Below are 6682 nucleotides of genomic sequence, written 5' to 3' on the forward strand. Positions count from 1 at the left end.
CTCAAATTCGTCTTCATTTGCTCAGAATCTCAACCGCAAAACTGTCACTCCTTAAACCAGCGAATTTCTGAGTTGGCAGATTTAAAAATCAAATCTTCAATCTGGAAGTTACCTTGGAGGCTAAAAATGGTGAATAATGTTATAACCAACTTATTAGAACTATCATTGATAAAATAATGCATAATCATCAATTTATTAGAAATAAAGGAGAATAAATAATATTCATCCATGAGAGCATAAATCATTTATAAAATGGATTTAAATGATAAATTATAATAGATGATATAATAGAGAAGAGTAAAAATGGATGAAATAAGTGTTACAAAGTGGTCATATTCATGGCCCAACAGCGGTCATGAAAGGATGAAGGATAATGTATGGCAGTGGATGGGACACGGTTGACTCTTCTGAACGACTTCTCTTGAACATATGGCGACACTGATGCGATGGATTGGTAGCATTACCCCAAATATGGATGGTATGGCGAGACCATGGATGTGACCGGTGAATGAAACAACCCAACGCGATTGTGGTACGGAGAAAAAGTGTCATGTTCAAGAGCGACTTGCTACCATCAAAGTTTTCTTTAGTTTCTCCCAATTTTTCCCCAGTCATTGCTGACCAGTACCTCTTTATTTTTGTCAAGCTTGAGGAGGATAACATATGCTTGTTCTATAACCTGCCCTTCGGGCAAGCCCATCGCTATGTTTTAACGAGCCTAGCGATAGTGAAACTCGTTCTCGTCTAAAGACAAGTTTGTCGCTATTTAATGATTTTAACGAGTCTAACGACAAGGATAACTCGGTCCTTTTCATTTTTAGAGAGTCTGAAAAGGTACATAAAGTTAACTCCAAAAGTCCTTTTTCGTCATCTAATCCCTTAAGTCCGAAAAAGTATAAAACAATATAGAAGGGATGAGTTTTCGATAGTTTTAACGAGCCGAATAAAACAAGCGCTCGATCTTTTTGTGCAATAATCCCTCAGGTCCAAAAAGATTAAAATCTAGAGGAGGGATAGCTCTTCCTGTCCCTTTAACGAGCTGGAAGGCCAAGGACTCGGCAATCTTTTCATATTTTACGAGTCAGTTGAAAAGAGCTTAAAGAAGACTCATCTTTTGAGGAACGAGTGATAAACAGGGTTAGCAGCTGATTCCATGTACAGGTTGGAATTTTCCAATCACGGCAGTGTCACAAGGATGGCTAGATGAAATCACTCTTCGCAGCTGTTCCTCAAAATGGGTAAACAATCATATGGAGGTGAACGATCGGCCAAATGAAAAATGGAGGTGACGGTGCAAACACGACCAAGGCTTTAATGGCTGATGATATTACATTCACAGTGGTTATTTACCGGTACAGTTCATTTTTTAACGAGCTTAAACGCGGGTGGAAACATTTGCTCGATCTTATGTTTATTTTTTAACGAGCATGAACTATGTGCTAAAACTGCTCGGATCTTGCGTTTATTTTTTAACGAGCATGAACTGTGTGCTAAAACTGCTCGAATACCCAGTCATATGATAAGAGTGTCTCATTGAGATTCTATCTTTTATGGAGCTTCATCTCACAAAGCTATGCCCCGCATCCTTTCTTTATGCAAGTTAGGAAACGGCTAACCCAAAAAATAGATAAATAACCGCTCTTTGCTTGCACTCCAAAAGGTTTGCATGCCCCCAGGTATAAAGTATGATTTCAAGGTTACCTCTACTTCTTTTCCTTCAAAACAATTGTTTTAAAGAGAGAGGCTTACCTCTTTCAGGTTACCCAAAGATTGTCTCGTTAATCTTTCAAACAAAACACTTCCTCGGCAATGTCTACCGAAATAGACCAAGGTGAGTGACGATTCCCGCCAACTTACATAACTTTGACAAAAGAATCTTATTCTAGAATAACCCTCTTCCAACATGGGCGAGGTACAGACTAGTCATATTCTCCCGCGGAAACCTACCTTATACCCAAAGTTTTCCTGCCGAAGCAGACCAGGACGCATGCCCCCTGGGTTCCAGTCATATGCTCCCGGATTACTCGCGCTCATCAGGAGGACGGACCATGGGTTGAGACACTTCTTGCGTGAATAGACCAATTAGGGATGGTACATGACTATTTGCGATGCGTGATCCGGGAAATGAAAGTTGGTCCACGAGCTTGACCACTCTTCCTTCATGCGGAAAACACATTACTCTAAAGAGTGAGGAGACAACAGCTCCCATGCAATATATATAGTCTCGTCCAAGGAGTAGGTTATAATCCAAGGGTCCTTGAATGGCCATCACGTTCATTTGAACGGTCTTCCCTTTCAATGTTATGGGCACATTGGGGAGGATCCCTAAAGGTCGACTGGTTCCTTTATCAAAGCCTGATAGATTTGTCATTTCAGGCAAAAAACGCTGGCGAACCAAGCGCTTTCCAAGCAATAGAGGAAAGGATACTCACACATGCCCCCTCATCAATGATAGTGCCAGCCATTACCATTCTGTATATTTGAACGATAATTCTGAATGGTATACTTGCTGGCAACCGGGGTCTGCCTAGTTGGTTCCAGTCGAAGGACACAACTAGGTTGCTTGGTGGTGGGACCGAATAGACGGCCGGATATCGCTCTGACGAACTTCCTTCCTGCGATAAAGGAATGGGGGCATTGCCCCCTTGTTCATCAAAGTTAGTGTTGATGAAGAGAATTTGGATGGTGTCGTCTTTATTCTCCTCTGTGATGGTATCATTCGAAGATAGAGCCTCTGAAGGCAAAACCTGGTCAACTGCCGTCTCAACCTTTTGACTTTCGTCAGGCATGGATCCAGACGGTTCATCTTCAATGATAGGTGCTTCGGCTGACCACCTGGGCAAGCCAGCCGGGTTTTCAACTAGTGAAGGACTTGGCAGGAGTTTTTGATATCCAGGAGGAAGTTGCGCTCGTAAAATCGGGCGATCTTCCAAAACTCTTTTAGCCTCGTCTAAGAAGGGACAACGATGGATGGCATGGTCGCCTTCACACAGTTTACAGGGAAATCTAGCTTTCCCTCTCTGTCCTGGGACTTCACTTTCACTAGTCGACGGTGAGCAGTCAACATGGCTATCAGAGGTTGATGCTACCGAATTGTGCAAACGGGGAGACCAGTCCCTTAGTATCCGAGGGATGCAGGGACAATCTCTGTGGAAGTGGTCTCCCTTGCATATGACACAGGGCGATTTAGGCCTGGTCAGTGCTGTGTGTGGATTTTTGTCAGACGACACTTGTTTGCCCCCAGTCGCTTTTGGCTCCTTCTTCTTCTTCTCTTTCTTCTTCTTTTCCTTCTTCTCCTTAGGAACTTGGTTTTTTGTTTTACCAGTTCTGTCAAGTGAAGGGGAAGGAGGAGAGGAAGAGTTAGATGAAGTAGAAGGCTGGTTGACAACTCTGGTCTGGTCTAACTGTTGACTCGACTGTTCAGGAATGGTGGTGTTCTGAACGACATTGGTTGAAAAGAGCTAGACCGGCAGGCCAATTGTCAGTCCTGGAAGCGACAATGTGGCCATATGGGGCGCACCAAAATCTCCCCAAGAGGAGAAGGGACTAGGATTTACACCAAGGGGAATTCCTTGGTTGGTGTGCTCCATTTTTTCAACCTAAAGATCAACGCAGGAATAAGGGTGATTGTTCCGTTTAAAATAAATTTTTAACGACGCTTTAGACACAACTTGCTTTTTCAATTTTAAAGAGTCGAGAAAAAGCCAAAGATGACTCTAGTCTCCTTCGATGTTTTAACGAGCCCGAAGTGACAAATGCTCGGATGGAATTTTTCCGTTATAGAGTCTGAAAAAGGCCAAAAGGAACTGCTCTGGAGTTCTAGGCAGAGGGTGTGCCAAACTTTTCGCAAAACCGTAGAATACTTTTTAGGGTACGGGCAGTCGATCTTCCTGAATGCTGTGTTCAGTGCATTGCGATCAGTAGGGCGGCCGACACGGCTTCCTAAGGATAAAGGTTTTATGCCTATAGGGGTCTCCCAATATATACGCGACAGTACATGGGAGCACAATCCGTACTGGCGCTATCGTCCCTCAGGAGGAATCACCCACCATCCACGAGATCGACAGTCACCAGGCTTAACGACGCCGGAACACGTCTCTAGCCTAGACCTCTATGTTGTGCATTATGTTGCAAAGCGTTGTTAATTTCATTCAATTTATTTTAGGTTGATCTTTTTAGAAGTTTGCCTTTCAAGGTTCACCACGAGATGTATGATACAATTCCTAAATGCAGTCTAAAGATGATAAGCAAGCTTTATATCTTTTCAACTTTGAAAATCCTAGCTACTAAGGGAAAAGAAAGACACCATCTTTTCTCAAAGAGCAATCAGCACACTCTAATGCACTTTTCCTAAATCCAACATGCAAACTATCAAATGCAAATGCACAATGCAGGTGTTTGTTTTCCGCTTTCTTAGTATTGATGCCTACAAAGAAAGCTTTTTGTACAACTTTGAATTTGCTTTTAAATGAAAAATACAAACAAGTTTACTTTTTCGAAATCAGAGAGGGTAGAAGAGATTACAACACTTAACGATTTTCGAAATGAATACTTGTTTCAACACTTAAAAGAGACAAACTCAAACCAATAAGCAAGAGTAAATGTATAATCAGTCTGCAAACAGCCAATGAACTCTCTTCTAAGATCACAATCAACAGATCTGAATCAAGGGCTACAAGATGACTATTTCACTCATGCAAAGGAAAACTTTAAATGACGCAAAAACACATAAAAACACTCACAGTCTTTTTGTACAAAAGGAGGCGGAATCTAAGCAGAGAAAAGGAGTTATCAGACTGGTACCTATGCTGGTTACAGGCTGCAAAAATCAGAGATCAAAACAAGGTAAAACAGAGCAGAGAACCCCAGCTGCACAAGGGCAAACTGGTTCAGCGCAACCTCAACACAGGGGTTTTGACATTTAGCGCAGGTAACCTTCACGGGACCTGCATTGAAATGCAGAATCCCTTCACTGGGTCTGCGCTGAAGGAGAAACTCTCATTTCTCACTAGTTCCGGGTCACAGAATACTATTTAATCAACTGTTTCAGGCCAAATAAAAGCAACAAGCAAGGTGTAATCAAAGGGATGCTTTGAGGGGGTACTAAGATCTATCACAAGGATCATCAAATCATTTGTGAATCCATTGTTCAGATCATAGACAAGTCCAGTGATTGGATCAAAGCAGCAACTGTCTACTTTGCATCCGGTAAAAGCAGATGCAGTTCGATTGTTGCTGTCGAGTCTATGAAACAAACAATGATAGAAACACAAATAAAATGACTAAACAAATCTCCCCAGCTGAGTCACCAATTTGTTGTGGGGAAAAATGCCTATGCAGGACGATCCTATCCACCTAAGGTGTGACAGTGCCTTAGCAACAAACAGAGACAGCTATTCTGGTTTCTTCCTTTATGAAATGTGAAAGAAGAGAGATCAATAGACTTACCGGTGTCTTCCATTTGTCCCTCGATCCGGTCTCTCTTCTCTTTGGGAGTTCACAGCTACTTGCCTTCTCACTCGCCCAGCTTCAACAGATTCATGTAAGATCACAAGAGAACATATACTTGCCTTCTTGCTTGTCCAACTTCAACGGGTTCCTGTAAGATCACAAGAGAACAGCTACTTGCGACAAGAGAATAGCTACTTGCGACAAGAGAAGAACACTACACAAAGACAGATATTCACATTCATAACTAGTTTAGGATTAGAAATAAACTAAACATACTAATGCATTCATACATCAAAAATACATCAGCATATAGGAGAAACCAAGATAGCTTTATTGATGAATAACAAGGTTCAGGAAGAGATACAACCTAGAGGGCTCCAATCCAGCATCTCCTTCCCAGCAAATGGAATTCCTATCTTCACCCCCTTCAAAGCATTAAGCACCCAATGATTCCAATCTCAAACCAACAGCAATTCTTTGCAATAACAAAATTCCAGCCCCTAGATCTCATGGAGGAGAGAATCCATATATAGATGTTTGGAGAGAGGATGAGTCAGCTTGAGATCTGACTAGTGTCCTCTCCCTCTGTCAGTTCTTGATTCCACTTGGAGGTTCTTGCTTCCACTTGGAGATTTGGAACCTCTTACTCATCACCAGTCGAATTCCCTGAGGCAAGTGTCATTTTGGAAGCTTCCTGGGTTTTGACACCTTGAGAAATGAGCCTGCCACATGTCCATTCTCGTTGAGCGCAGGTAGCCAGTGTTCCCTTTGACATTCAACGCAGGTAGCCAGTGTTGGCTTTGACATTCAGCGCAAACAGCTAGTGTAGCCACTGAAATGATCCTGAATTGACTTGTTTCTGAGCAGTTTCTGGTGGAAAACTTCTGTGAATTGTTGTGGTTTGTTAGCCTTGTTCCTCTAGGGGTAGGAACAACATGTTTAGGGACTTTGGATCCCTTAGATTATGGACATTTCATGCTTAATGTTGTAAGGCACAAAAATGTCTATAACAAAGTGGAATCAAACATCATGGCTGCAGAGAAGCTCAAGGGAAATGTTGATAGAAGAAGATAGAGGGGCAAGTCTTCATCATCTTCAGATCCTAAGATAGATAAAATGACCAAAATGATAGAGTCATTAGCCTCTGAAATCTCCAAATTAAAGGTTGAGTAGCACCCTGGGAAAGGAAGAGTTCCTAATACCTTTGCTCCTAGAGATCAAAATCCATATA

Source organism: Pinus tabuliformis, chromosome 7, assembly GCF_031772625.1.
Source record: "Pinus tabuliformis cultivar Carrire ecotype Pingquan chromosome 7, CPIR1, whole genome shotgun sequence".
Classification (NCBI taxonomy): domain Eukaryota; kingdom Viridiplantae; phylum Streptophyta; class Pinopsida; order Pinales; family Pinaceae; genus Pinus; species Pinus tabuliformis.